At 46.1% G+C, this 14,644-nt stretch overlaps 1 protein-coding gene across 3 annotated transcripts in view; it reads left to right on the plus strand.

The window, feature by feature from the left end:
* The window catches only part of Slco3a1 (solute carrier organic anion transporter family member 3A1), a 279,214-nt gene that overhangs the window by 216,582 nt on the left and 47,988 nt on the right, over window positions 1-14,644 (plus strand). The window lies entirely within an intron of this gene.

Genomic DNA, 14,644 nt, shown 5'->3' on the forward strand with positions numbered 1-14,644 from the left:
GCAGATTCCAGCAGTCCCCAGCCAACTGGAGGGTGATGCCTGCTGTTATCTTAAGAGCACAGTTGACTGTAATCTCAGGCCCCAGACCCACAATAATCCATCAGGCTGGCATCAGAGTAGGTCTGGCAAGTGAAGACCCTAATCCCCGGTAGTAGCAACCTTTCCAGGTCTTTATTTGTCCAGGTGACAGTGTGTCTCCCACAAACCACAATTGCATGCTCTCCCTTTCATCTCTGGGTATGCACAGATAAAAAAGAAACAGCTAGGCCATTAAGACCTCACCAGCAAGCCACTAAAGACAGCCAGTGGTACAGAGAGTAGCAGACCTGTAGAGGCCAGAGAGGCTAAAAGGCAGAGCTCAGCTGGGTCTTGAGCTACAGGCTGTCACAATTTCAGAGTTCTTGGAATAAGGTCCATCCGCCCTGCTTCATCTACTCCATTCAGGTAGATATTCTACTCCTACGAGGGGCTAGAAACATGGCCATGTTTAAGTGGCTTGTGTCCTAGAACTTTTAATTCAGTAGAGGAGGCATGCAGCAAGAGAGGACAAATCAAAGTCAAGATGAGCATTGAGTAGTTGGCTTGGGCTGAGAAGTATGCATTTGTGGAGTGCATTTTCACTAGATCGGAACTGGTTCAAGCATGGTATCTGTGTGAACACACTTCCATGAGTGATGATTTTTCATTTACAATAAGCAGTTCCTGCTTAGTTGGTCCACCAATGGGCTAGACTAGAAGATATTCCAACAGGGCAGGAAAACTGTGTCTCCAGAAGACATCCCCAAGAGCAGGAATTCAGTAACATGAACTATTGTGCTAATAAACAATCATCCAGGTGCTGGCCACAGGAAAGGGTCCACTGTATTTACACCCTACCCCAGCCCCATGAGCTGAGTGTTTTTGCCACAGGAACACGTTCACCAAACACACCCTTCAGTGCTGCTGGTGTTTCCATACTAACTCTTCATCTGAGTCACAAAAATTAATAAATATATAAATACATACATACATACATACATACATACATACATACATACATAATGTCAGAAGCCGTGAGGGACTCCAGGATGTTCTTGAGCACAAAGACGTGGAACACTGTCAGCTATGCCAGAGGAATGCACGCCTCTCAGAAACTACCTTAAACAGAATTTTTTATTGAGTCTAGGAGTTTTACATCATGCATCCCAATCCCACCCATTACCCAGTTCTGTCCATATGCATCCTTCACCCATATGCACACTCCCCCAAGAAAATGAAAAAATATCTTAATTAATTTAAAACAAAGGAAAAGAATCTTGAATCTTGAATCCTCTATCTTTCCCTCCTCTCCATCATCTCTTCATTCATCTTAGTGGCCTTGGGAGCTGTGGTGTGTCACACAGTATCCCCTTTTGTCCAATCAGCTTTACTTACAAGTGTTCATTATGATGAGTTGTTGCTCTGGTTCAAGGCATCTGGTTTCTGGTACACCAGCAATACTGGACCCTCACCGAAACTCCTCTTGGATATCCTACTGTTGCCCCAAGTTGTGGAGATGCTGCAGCTATGGTTCTGCAGGAACAGTTCCTTCATGGACTCCAGCAGGTTATAGAGAGGGTAGATGTTGGGGTGGGCCAACTCGAAGCACTGGATGTGGACCTGGGTGGTATCTGAGTTGATCAGTCTGAGCTTACACTGAGACTACCTCCTTTAGGCAAGGGGCAGAGCCAGCTCCCCTGCTCCCATACCACTGGGGTCAACTCTTCTACACCCATGATGTAGACTGGGCCAGCTCTCCCATGAGGGGTGGGACCAGCTCTCCTGCTGCAGTGGCCAGCAAGGGATGGGGCCAAATCTCCCAGGGCCAGCAAATGGCAGGGCCAGCTCACCATGGCCCTGGAATTTTAACACATATATGTCCAGGCCATGGATATCAACACCGACCCCAAATATAGCAAGACCATGAACTCACATATGACCCCTGGCAGTAGCTTGGGTCTGGATGTCACCATGGTCCCAGGTGGCACAGGCCACTCAGATCAGTATGGTCCCTGTGACAGTGTGGCTCTCAGACACCCAATTAGCCTCAGGTGGCAGCCCAGACTCTGAGCATCCACACGGCCTTCAGTAACAGGATCCATGGACATCAACACAGACCCTGGCTATGGTAGAACCAGAGCCTTTCGGAATCTTAATGGCCATTTCTCATGCATGTCTTTGGACTTTACAAAGGTTTTTCTTCTTGTACAATCTATTGTGAGTCCCAGGTCATGCTCAGGAAATCTGTCTGTAGCAGCCACACCACGCAGCCTTCCTGAGAGTAATATAGAGTAGCCTGTCTGGAGTGGGACATCCTGAACTCCAATTCAGCTCAGCCACTTCCCCATTGTGCCACCTTAGTCAGGACTTTTAGCACTACTTGGCTTTAACATGGGGATATGATTTCATCTTTACAGCAGCTGTCCCACGTTAGTGTTGCTATTTGTCACAATATACGGGGGACTTACCCTACAATGACATGGGAGTTTAGGTCTGTGTTCAATTTTCAAGGGACATCCTTCCCTGAAAAAAGGAACAGGTTTTGAAGGACTCTTGCCAACAAAGCCAGCCATTGGCTGAGTGTGTAACTCTCCGAAGAAGATGAGGGATGGAAAGCATGGAATCTGGTTTTAGAATAGCCTGCAAATCCCCAGCTTTTAGCAACTGTCACATAAGCATTTTGATAAGGCAGATGGCAAACAAACAAATGCTTGGGTTTATTAAGCTGCAAGGTCACCCCCAGGTGAGAGGCTGCCCAACCTGGGCACAGTGTTGGATCTCAACATGCCACCAGATTGCTTTGCTTCTTCTGCTCCTATGACCTCACACTTGAGGTGCCCCCTCTTCTTCATCCTAGTGCCTGGCACTCTTCTTCCCTTCCCTACCCTGCCAAAAGATTATAGATTGGCATGAGGCATGACCCTCTTGGACCCAGTAGCTGTACAATGTGTGCAGAATTTATGAAAGGCTACCTAGAGGGGAGAACAGCTTCGTGGGAGTGTAATAAATAATCCAGGGACAGTCAGGTGGCTTGTTGGATAAAGGTGCTTGCTGCCAAGCCTGACTCCATCAGTTTGATCCCCAGAGCCCACATGGTTGACAAAAATAACTGATTCCTACAGGTTGTCCTCTGACCTTCACATACATGCCATGGCACACTTGTTTATGCATGTGTGTGGACACACACACACACACACACACAAGAATGCATGCACACACACTGCTCTTCTATGTGCATGCCCAGTTGAGTTCAGGACAAGGTCACCTATATTGCCCTATCATCCACTTGGCCTCTGCAAAGCCCCTATTACTACATTACCAATATAGTCTGGTCCACCCAGGATGATGGCTTGCATCTACTCCAGAACAAAGCTCTCATTCATCTGTTCATTTACAGTGCTAGACAGTGCCTGACATGGAAATGGTGCCATTTTAATGAATGAAGTAACAAATGAACACTTTGCTAACATGCATATACACACACACACATACACCCCCCACACACACACACACCCTATTACCACCACCAGAAACAATAGCAACAACAAAAATGTTTGTTTTTATTCATTATCCCATTGAATCTCTCCAGTCCTATGAGCCATTGGTAATCTTCTACAACTATGGAAACCAAACCTAGAAAAAAAATCAAAATAACAAAAGCAAATCAAAACAACAACAAAAAAGCAATGCCTGTTTCCTTAAGCTTGACCAGATACTGCCTGTTTGACTAAGTAGACTCTCTTTGATAGCGCACGCCTTTAATCCCAGCACTCGGGAGGCAGAGGCAGGCGGATCTCTATGAGTTCGAGACCAGCCTGGTCTACAAGAGCTAGTTCCAGGACAGCCTCCAAAGCTACAGAGAAACCCTGTCTCCAAAAACAAACAAACAAAAACAAACAAACAAACAAAAAGCAAGTGGCATCACCAGGTACTAAGTGACCTTTTAGCAGTGTATACTAAAATTGTTTCCTGAAGCAGCACAGATGTCCCCTAAAACAATGCATCTTCTTCGAATGGGCTGGCAGCTGAAAAAGGAGGAAGCCCCTGCTGGCCCTGGCAGGTCCTGACCTGCTGGGATCAGTGTAACTGCTGTGTCAGACAAAGTCAGGGCAAGTCCTGACTTTGATCTCTGAGAGGGGCAGTCCAAATCGGAGCAGAATCTGAGTGCTCTTGTGTCAGCCCTTCACCCCAACAGACAAGTGGCCTCTCAGTGTCCTTAAAGGGACAGCTGAGCCCTGTGCACTTTCTCTAGTGGAGCCTCACTGTGAGATGAACACAGCTCTGCCTTGATACCTCTCCCTGGCCCAGCACAGCCCAGCACTGTGGCTAGTGGCCCCTTTCTGCTAAATCGCCACAGCTGGATCCTGTTCCCGATCTCCCCCAGCTGCTGTTCACCCAGGGCCCCTTCCTGACCTAAACTCATCCATGATGTTTCATCTTCATTGGCAGCTTGATGACGCTTAAAATCATCACTGAAACATATCTCAGAGTGTGTTTTGAGATGGGGTTTCTCTGTGGAGCCCTGGCTGTCCTGGACTCACTCTGTAGACCAGCCTGCCCTGGAACCCAGAGATCTGCCTGTCTCTGCCTTCAAGTGCTGGGATTAAAGGTGTGAGCCACCACCACCCCAGGCCTCTGGGTATGTCTTTAAGGCTCTTTTAGAAAGGAAGGCCCACCTGAATGTAGGCAGTTCCATCCTAGGAGCTGAGTCCCAGAGTAAATGAAAAGATTTATCCTTTCGGCTTCCTCACTGTAGAAACAATGTTACCAACCAAGTGCCTCACATGCCTATTGTAACACCTTCCCCCACTGTGGCAAACGGTACCCTCAGACTGTGAGCTAGAGTAAACCCTTCCTCCTTCAAGTCACTTCAGTCATGTATTTTGTCTCAGCAACTAGAAGAGTAACCGATACAGCACCTGATCATGTTGCTACCTGCATCTAAAGGAACAGTGGCAAAGCCCTGCTGTGGCTCACACCTACCTTGTTCTGCCATGTCAATCCTCTAGTCTCCTTCTAAACACTCCATAGCCCCCTGCCTTTTTCAAAAATGCTTCCAGTGCCTTCTCTGGAAGTCACATCCCGTCTTGGACATCAGCTACCTTTCATTTCTGATGAACAGCTTCCTGACTTCCTGGAGGGACCCCTTCCCTGGCATGGCTTCATTTTTACTTTTTGACGGGTGGCGTATGCCTTCCTTTGTACCTCCATTTCTGTTGATACCCTAGTACTACATTCTACAGTGTGCTAAGGAGAGGAATGAAGGGATCACCGAAGGGGTATGACTAGGCCCCGTGCACTTTTGTTTTCCTGAAGCATCCTGGCCACCTCCACTCCAGCCCACCCAGGCTTTGGCTTGCATGTGTCCCACCTGTGAACACATGGTAAGAGCCATGCCTGTGTGCTGCTACAAGCCCACAAGTGACCTACCTGTGTCAGGAAGGGGCTGCTGGACCCCGCTCCAGCCTGGCTTCTCCCATCCCTTCTCATCTCAGAAGTTGGTTTCTGCTACATTTTTCTTATTGGGGCGCCTGTACCTTTCATCCAAGTGTGTTTGTGAGAAGCCTGGTAGTCTGAGCATGCTCACACTGCCTGCTGAATGCTGTTTATTTAATGACTTGTCTCCAGAGCTGACCTCTCTCATCCTGTAGCTATGCTGTGAAATTCTTGCTTCCGTGGTGAGAAAGCGATCTGCTATCCCAAACCCTGGCAGTCTTGAGCCAGGCTGTACCTCATATTCCGCTGCTGTGTCCCTGGAGTTTAGTTAGGATTCACCAGGGATCAGGCTGGTCAGTGAGTCCATTGTATTCTTATCATGCAGTGCCTGCTGGAAACCAGCCCTGAAGTGCCCCTTAATGTCCTGCTGTCTTCTGGCTATTTCAGCAAAGCCGCTGGGCCATACAGAAGAGGCATGATGCAGGGTGTGGTTGGTGTCTCAGAACATCTGTTGAATGAATAAGCAAGGGAAATAACTAGAAGGTAGCATTTCCCAGAGGAGAGTCTTTGAAACAGTTCGCAACAATAGGATGAGAAAGCAGTGGCTGTCCAAACAAGTGGAAACCTGTCCATGACCTTCTCACATCGTAGGGGGAAGGCAAGTCCAAATGTGTATGCAGATGGATATGCCTGTATGTGCACATAAATGTAGAGGTCAGAGTTCAGCCTCATGTGTCATTCCTTAGGAGCCATCTGTGAATTTTATTGTTGTTATTGTTGTTGTATTGTTTTGTTTTCTTCAGATGGGGTAACCAGTAACCTGGAACTGATGGATTTATCTAGACTGGCTAGCCATCAAGACACAGGGAGAGCTGTTTGTCTCTACCTTTCAGGTGTTAGCATAGCAAGCACGGTGTCTTAGTTGGGGTTTCTGTTGCTATGATGAAACACCATGACCAAAATCAAGTTGATGAGGAAAGGGTTTATTTGGCTTATACTTCCATATGGGTGTTCATCATTGAAGGAAGTCAGGAAAGGAACTCTAACAGGACAGGAACCGGAAAGCAGGAGCTGATGCAGAGGCCATGGATTGGTGCTGCCTACTGGCTTGCTTGGCCTGCTTTATTATAGAATCCAGGAGTGGCACCATCCACAATGGGCTGGGCCCTCCTGCACCAATCACTAATTAAGAAAAATGTCATACAGGCTTGCCTACAGCCTGATCTTATAGAGGCATTTTCTCAATTGAGGTTTCCTCCTTTTAGATAACTGGCTTATGTCAACTTGACGTAAGACTAGCCAGCACACATGTACCGCCATACCATGCTCTTTTCCATGGCTCTTGGCGATTGAGCTCAGGTCCTGATAGCTAGCATAGCAGGCACTTTACCCACTGAGCCATCTCTCCCCATTTGAGGATCATGCTTCACAGCAGCACATAAACAGATCTGAGAAGGCCAGCTCCAAGGAAGACTGGATGATTTCATTTAAATCCATATTTCTCATAGCTGCATGACTATGAGACTATACTACCTTTATGACCAGTGACAAAGGCTGCCAGAGTCCAGGGTACAAGATTAAAGGATCCCACACAGTTCAGAAAGATGCTTTAAGGACCATAGAGCATCTGCATTGAAGGACCACCTGAAAGGATGAGAAGAGAGGACCATGACCTTGCCCTGGGGGCAAGCAGAGGCAGGATGCACAGACAGATGTGCTCCGGTGTCGTTAGGAAAGGGGCATCTGGTTTGTAATGTATGGTTTAGAAAAGGTTGTGATTGAAGTCACATGGGGACAGTCCCATGTGTAGCAGAGTTTCTGGTATCTCAAACACAGTCCTGTGTGCATTATGAATGAATCATCAAAGCCTTGGCACTGACCTTCAAATAAAAGTGTCTGGACTTTGTTTTATCAACCCTTGTTTCCCCACCAGCAGTTTGAGTCAACTCCACCGGTATGGTGTCTTGAAATAGCACTTTGTAACTACCCTACAGGAAAGTCTGTTCCCATGGGGTGAGAAGGAGAGGCCAGGCATGGTGATGTTTGAAAGTCCCTGTAGTGATTCTAAGTAAATTCCTATCTGAAAATGAATGCCAGAGACAAGAATTGCCCTTGCTGGGTCCCCAAGGATCCCCATGAACGGATGACAAGTCAGAGCACACCCTCCCCCCATTCCTACCCTGCAACTTCCCCATGGTTGGACTTGCATAGATTGAGATGCTGAGAGAATTCTCTCACAAATAATCTGGGATGGGATGGACTCCCACAGTGACCTGAATATCAGGAGACCCTGCTGCAAGCAAGCAGGGTAGGGGGTAAGGGCTTGGTTTTGAGGTCGATTGTACATCAACTTGCTTTACCAGAATGTTACTGTTTGTTTTGTAGACTTTCCAGGAATGAATTCTTACATTGCTGGGATTTCACTTCCAGAAGAACTAGGGACAGCAAGCCCTGTGGGGCACAGGTGTGAGGTAGAGGTGCCTGTTTGTGTACAAGACTTGTTATTGCCTGAGTCATTTTCTCTCTGCTGTCTTTGCCTTGGGAAAATGCAGTGTTTGGGTCTGAAAAAGCAGCCACTGCTTCTGAGCATTCTTTCTTCTGTTGTCTCTGTCACCACTGGGTATGCCTGTGCTTCCCAGGCCATCCAAGGAAAGAAAGACACTGGGTAAGAACCGTGTAGAGCTGTATCCTGGCACTTAGTTCTTGCTTTAAATGGGCTTGTGATGGGTCCCAACCCTGCTTTTCTCTTAGGCCTCCATAGTGGTCCCAAAAGAATCAATGGAATCAGTCAGTTTTTGACTATGGATGCCCTGGCCAGCACACACCAGTTCACACACATACACACACACACACACACACACACACACACACACACACACACACACACACACCAGCTCATACTTAGGTTTCATTCTAAGTGTTTGGGGCTGGCCATTTCCTGTTCACCCAGGACAAAGAAAGAAAGCATTGCCCCCATGCTGTTCCCTTCTAAGGACAGGACACCTGGCAGCTATTTTCTGCAAGAGTGTGGCTGGCGAAGTCAGGGGCAGAGACCAGACAACTAGTTCCGCTTTACTGGCATGGCCACAGGAGACCTATAGCTGCAACCAGAGGCCACCTAGCCTGAGTCCAGTGTGTAATAGCTGCTTGCTTCCAGAAAATTCCTAGTCATTGCTGGGTTCCTCTTGTACCTGGACTTTCTTCTACTCTCCACCAATGGAATGGTCTAGAGAACTCCAGAATTATCAGTGGGAGTGAGAAGAGATAGATGCATATTCCATATTTCTGATCCCAAGGCGTCATTTACCTTGTCTGAGTTAATTGTCCCATTTCCACCACAGACGTGAACCTGTGGAATTCACTCATAGTTTGGTCATAAGTTTGCCTTTGTCTCTCAAAAGTCTGCAACAGTTTCCCTGCAAACCTTTGTGATTTATCCACTCATTTAGTTATTGGATTCTTTAACTCTCTCTGCCCCCTGTATTTGTTAGACATATCCTCTTCTGGGACATGATGCCTTTGTCTTTTTATCCCTGATCTCGGGTAGCTCTTCACATGGAAGCTAGGCACTGTTGCCAGTAATGGCAGCTCTGGTTTGGGCCCATTAATGTTCCATCTTTCCCAGGGTGTACCCTTAATCTTGGAATCACTCTAGTACCTCCATCACGGTATTTTCCCATTCTTCTCCTCCATCCTTCCATCTTGGTATGGTTTCTCCATCCCTCCTCCCCAGTCCTGGTTATGATGATTTCTGACTCTCCAGCTCTCTCCACTTTTCTGTTCTCTCGAGCCCTACCTGTTGAAAATGCTTCATGGCCACTCAGCCTTTAGAAAAAAAAAAAGTTTGTTTTTTTTTTGTTTTTTTTTTTTTGTTGTTGTTGTTCAGATCCCCGTGTCAGCCTAAAAGTTCACAATCTGTATGTCAGGGATGCTGGATCACATGCATCTTGATCTTGGGTCTTTTCATCATCACAGATCGGTGGGGATGAGTCACAAACCTAGCAATTCTTGAATCCAAAGTTTAAGCCCATAGTGCCTGCCTCTTTAGAGCATGGTCCCTGATTTGACTTCATACAACTTTCCTCAGCCAAACTTTTTTCTATGGTACTGAGCTTCTCCTTCAGCCCTTCAGCTCTTTCATGTCTTCCTCCCCCTCCGTCTCTCCATTTCCTAGCTCCTTTCCTTAAAAAAAAATCTTGGACTAAGCCCCAGGTCCACACCATAACAGATCATTTTTCCCAGTGAGGTGACATGAAAGAGAAACCCCCCATAGGCTAATATATTTGAATAATTGGTCCCCAGTTGTCGGAACTGTTTGGGAAGGATTAATAAGAGTGGCCTTGGCTGCAGCACTTGGAAGAGCAGGCACTGCACCTAATCTGGGCAGCACAGTAGAGCTGACGCTGTTGGTGGGACTGTGGGTGAGCCAGCCCTGAGAACATGAAGGTAGGGGTGCTGCCCACCATCCCTATGTGGTGGCAAGGGCAAGGGCAAGGGCAAAAGGCCCTCCCCCTATCACCCCCTAATCATCTGTCATTCACAGTTAGTTCTCTGTCTCTCTCTGTGTGTCTCTGTCTCCCTCTCACACTTATCATTGTATCTCAAATGTGAGCTCTCTACTACTGCCCCAGTGACATGCCTCCCTGCCCACCTGCCACCAAGCTCTCTTCCATAATAGTCACGGGCTCAGTCTCTGAAATTGTAATCCCCAAATAAACTCTTGGTCATGGTTTCTTAACACAGCAGTAGGCTAAGACACCCAGGTTCAATGGGAATGTCCATTGTTATCTGTGAGAGTGACACTGTACTTCTTATTGGCAGGTCCAGCCTGCTTGCTTAATCTTCATAATAGAAATATAGTAGCTCAGAAAATCCAGGTCAGAACAACACACTCACCACAAGTGTGTGCTGTGGTGGCTGGTGCTGCCGCTGCATTTTCTGCCATGTCTCTCTCATTGTGGGACCATTCTCTGCCTCAGTTTCTTCATTTGTAAATGGAGCATTGCATGGTTCCAAGATCATGTGCTTTGTGAGGGTTGTGTTGTAAGTCTGTGAGTTGATGAACACTTAGGATGCCATTTGGCAAGTAGACAATGCTCCAATGACATTAGTCTTTCAGATGTTCCCAAATCTGCCTTTCCCCTTCTAAGGGACCCTCAAATGAATAGCAATCGTCTGTCCAACAAGAATGTCTTCCGAGGGCTCACAGTCGGCAGCCTGCTTTCCATGGAGCCCGCAAACACTGTGATTTTTCCAATTTTGTCCTATCCTAGTGGTGACAGCAGTGGGCTCCCAGTGAGAGCTGAAAAGGCTTCCCCAGTTGGTAGAACTGCATGATTCAATCTAACCCCTTCCACCCCAGCTCCAGTACCAAGGCTAAATCAGTAAAGTAGAATTAAATGGTGAAGGGAGGCTGTAGATATTCAGTGACCTGTTGTGGCCATGGTTCACCAGTCTCTGTTTGTCTGGGCCACTCATTAGCCACTCCTTCCTTGAAAGGCTGGCTTTTATGGGTTTTGCAATCCACTTGAAGCTCTAGGGCAGCCCTACAATCAAGCTAATTACAGCATCATTTCCAAGCTGGGGTATGGAAGGTGGGCTGTACCTGAGAAAAGGGAGTCAGCTTTTGATAGCTACAAGTTGTCAATAAAATTGTGGATGGGAGGAAGAATGTGGGAGGAAGCTGTCACTTCTGGAAGCCAATCAGCTTGGCTACACAGAGAAAAGGGTCATGCATATAAGGTGTTCCAGGCCTTCCCTTGAGTCCAATGATTCTTGAACTTAATGATTTTCGAATCCAATTCAAGGAGAAGTTAGTCATTAGGCATTAAGACAAGCAGGAAGGCTCCTGTCTTAGCAAGGAGCCCTTCTTGCAGAATGGAATGAACTCCAGAATAATTAAAAGCCTGCAGAAGTATAGAAGTGTTCAATTAACTGGAATTATCTTCATGGGGCCAGAGCCTTTCCTACCCCCAAAGAGGTCATGAGGATTCTGGTGAAGATTAAGGCCATACTGAGGTCTGAAGAGATTCGATAATTGACTCAAATCATCGTCAGTGTCATTTTGGAGCCAGATGGACTTTGCTGTTGGAAGCTCTTGGTGGTGTGATCCAGGGGGACTCCTCATTCTTCTGGAGTCCCATTCTTCAGAGACTACACTCCACCTGAGGAAATGAGGCCTACAGCAAAAGATAGCAGAGATCCATCTACCTGGATTGTCCTAAACCTGCCCCTTCACTATTGGCAGTGCTTCCAGAATCTAGATGTCATCACTCCGAAAAAGTACAGTGACAAGTAACAGTGGTGTCTGCCATGACACAAGAGCATCCAGGACTTTCATGTTCATACTCACCCATTCCAGGGAGGTTCTGTGAGCTGTCCTGCTCTCTCTACAGTGTGTGGCTATGACCCAGCAGTCCCTTACTCTGAGTACAGAATAGCCTCATGCTTTGTCTCAAGTTTGCCTCGGCCCATCAACAGTGATTTACCATGATGCAGTTGGAATACTCAAAGAATCTTTGTCCATGAAGAACAAATCGCCCTCTGTTTATGCCCATTGTGTTCATTTTCTGTATTTGTTAAGCTACCCTTTAAACACTGTGGAGTCAACAGTTCTCTGAGTATTTGTACAATACTTAAAAACAATGTGGATTTAACAAAGGAAAGTTTTTTTTTTTTTACATTTAAACACAGATTTTAAAAGCAAACACTCCTAGGCATTTATTTGAAATGATACTTCTAAAAAGTCAGATTGCTATAAATGTTTAAAGGCCCGTGAAGTATGCACACAGCATACCCATAAAGACCAGGAAACTCTAAGCACATTGTATGGCATGAAACCCAAGGACTTGAAGCTGGCTGTTTAACATCTCTGTTCATATCCTTTGTAAAGTTTTGGCTTTATTTATTTATTTATTTTTACATATTCTGTTAACCCTAAAGTTGCCTTCATAAAGCCTCATAAACACAAGTAGAACAGCTGAGGCCACCAACCCTGGTTATTAACTATGTCCCTTTGAGTGTCGGATCCAGGGCTCAGTCCACAGTAATCCTGGACCTCCAGTCATGTGGTCCAGCACTGAGCTATAACTAAACCCTTAAATCCCCCCATCACCTCTGGAGAGTTTCACTTTGGAAACTTGATATCTTTCCCAGAGATGATAAATTTTAAGTTTTGTGTATCTGCCAGTCCCTGGCCTATTGTTCTGTCATTTTGATGCATTGGGCTTGTCTGTTAACGTTATTAAAAACTTATGTGTCTCTTATTATTATTTTATTCTAATTAGATGAGCCATTTGGAGGTCTCGTCTCCTAGGAGATGCAATTGAGCCTGTGTAATTAGCTCTCTTCTCTAGGACAGCTGGCTAACTCATCACCTTGGAGTGCAGGGTTGGGCTCTCAGCCCACCTATTTATTTTATATGGCCACAGACACTTTTGGGGGATTTTCTAATACTTAGTCTAACTTTGCATGAGTCTGTGTGTATGACCTTTTCCATGTGCACAGGGAGAAACAAGTACACCCTGTCACTATGCCTCATTTTTGTTATTAATATGAGTATAGCAAAATATAATTCTCCTTTTTTGTGTGTGTGAGAAAGGATTTCCTGCATCTCAGACTGGCCCTAACTGAGAACAACCTTGAACTCTGATCCTCCTGCTTCTTCCTCCCAGGGGCTATGTGGCAACACACCTGTTTTGTGCACCCCTGGAGATCAAACCCAAGGCGGTATGCATGCCAGGCAAGCCACTCTACCACCTGAGCCACATTCCCAGCCAGCCCCAAGTCTAATTACAGCACAGCACTTGGACAATGTTTGCTGTAACCTACATTTCACCTCTATCCTTTCTATTTATAGAGAATTATTTATGATTTACATAAGACTTGTCTTCACATCACTTGAAATCAGTTTACTTGTCTTAAGCCATAGCACTTGATGAATCAGCTCTATTTGGTTAATTATTTTGTAAATACCACTGACTTCCATCTGTGTAAGTTCTACATCCACAGACGCAACCAACTGCTGATTGAAATGCACTCCACGGAAAACTGCATCTGTACTGAACAAGTATAGACTTTGTCATGATCATGATCCCCTACAGTGTGCTCTAGCAACTACTTGCATAGCATCTGCATTGTACTTGATGTTAGTAGTGTAGAGATGGCTTAAGGTACATGAGAGGATGGGTGTGAGTTACAGACAAATAGCATACTGTTCTATACAATAGATCTGAGCATGTATAGATTTTGGTGTCCAGCAGAGACACCAAAATAAATGTGTGGAGTCTGAGATGGTTCAGTGGGTAAAAGTGCTTGTCATGCAAGTCTAAGGACCTAATTTGAACCCCCAGAATCTATGTAAAAGCCGTGTAGACAGCACAAGTATCTAACTTCAGGGAAGTGGGAGGTGCAGACAGGAGAATCCCCAGAAGCTCTACAGGCTAGCTAACCTGGCCTATGTAGTAGGAAGACAGCAAGGAGATGACTGTCTCAATGTGAAAGGCAAGGACTGACACCCAAGGCGTGCATCTGCATCTGCAGTCACACACACACACACACACACACACACACACACACACACACACACACACACACACACACAAATAAATAAAGTAAAGGTGTCAATGCTGAAAAGATGGAACTGATCTAGCATCATCCAGGATATGCCAACGCAGCAAAATTGAGTTAAGCTGGTTGAAGATCGACTGTGTGCCAAGGTTTCTAATTACTGGAAATCTAAGCAATGTACTTGTTTTCAAAGTACAAAAACAAATCTCTGATTTTGAGAAGCACCAATATAAGAGGAAGTTCAGCGGCTTATGAAACCATGCTGTAAGGAAAATAGGGTGCAATAAATAAGATGGAAGCATGCAGCCTCTGCACACCACTGTCAGGCCCTGCTGATATGTAACATGGTACACAAGTATCAGAGTGTGTGTGACAAAAGCCAACTCTCAGGAGTCCCTACCTGTGGCTGTCTGGGAGCCTCTTTCAGGTTAGGTTGGACAGAGGCAAGCCCATCTGGGAGGCAGGGCACCTGTGTGGTAAAAGTTTGGGAGAAGAGTGTTACAGTAGATGAAGAAGACCTAGCATAAGGTGTGGATGCAGCTGAGGGGGATCAGGTCTGGGGATGGGGACAGAGGGAGGGTAGAGCATCCTGGAACTATTCCAATACCATGAAATAAACCAC

This window comes from Cricetulus griseus, chromosome 3 (genome assembly GCF_003668045.3).
Source record: "Cricetulus griseus strain 17A/GY chromosome 3, alternate assembly CriGri-PICRH-1.0, whole genome shotgun sequence".
Taxonomy (NCBI): Eukaryota; Metazoa; Chordata; class Mammalia; order Rodentia; family Cricetidae; genus Cricetulus; species Cricetulus griseus.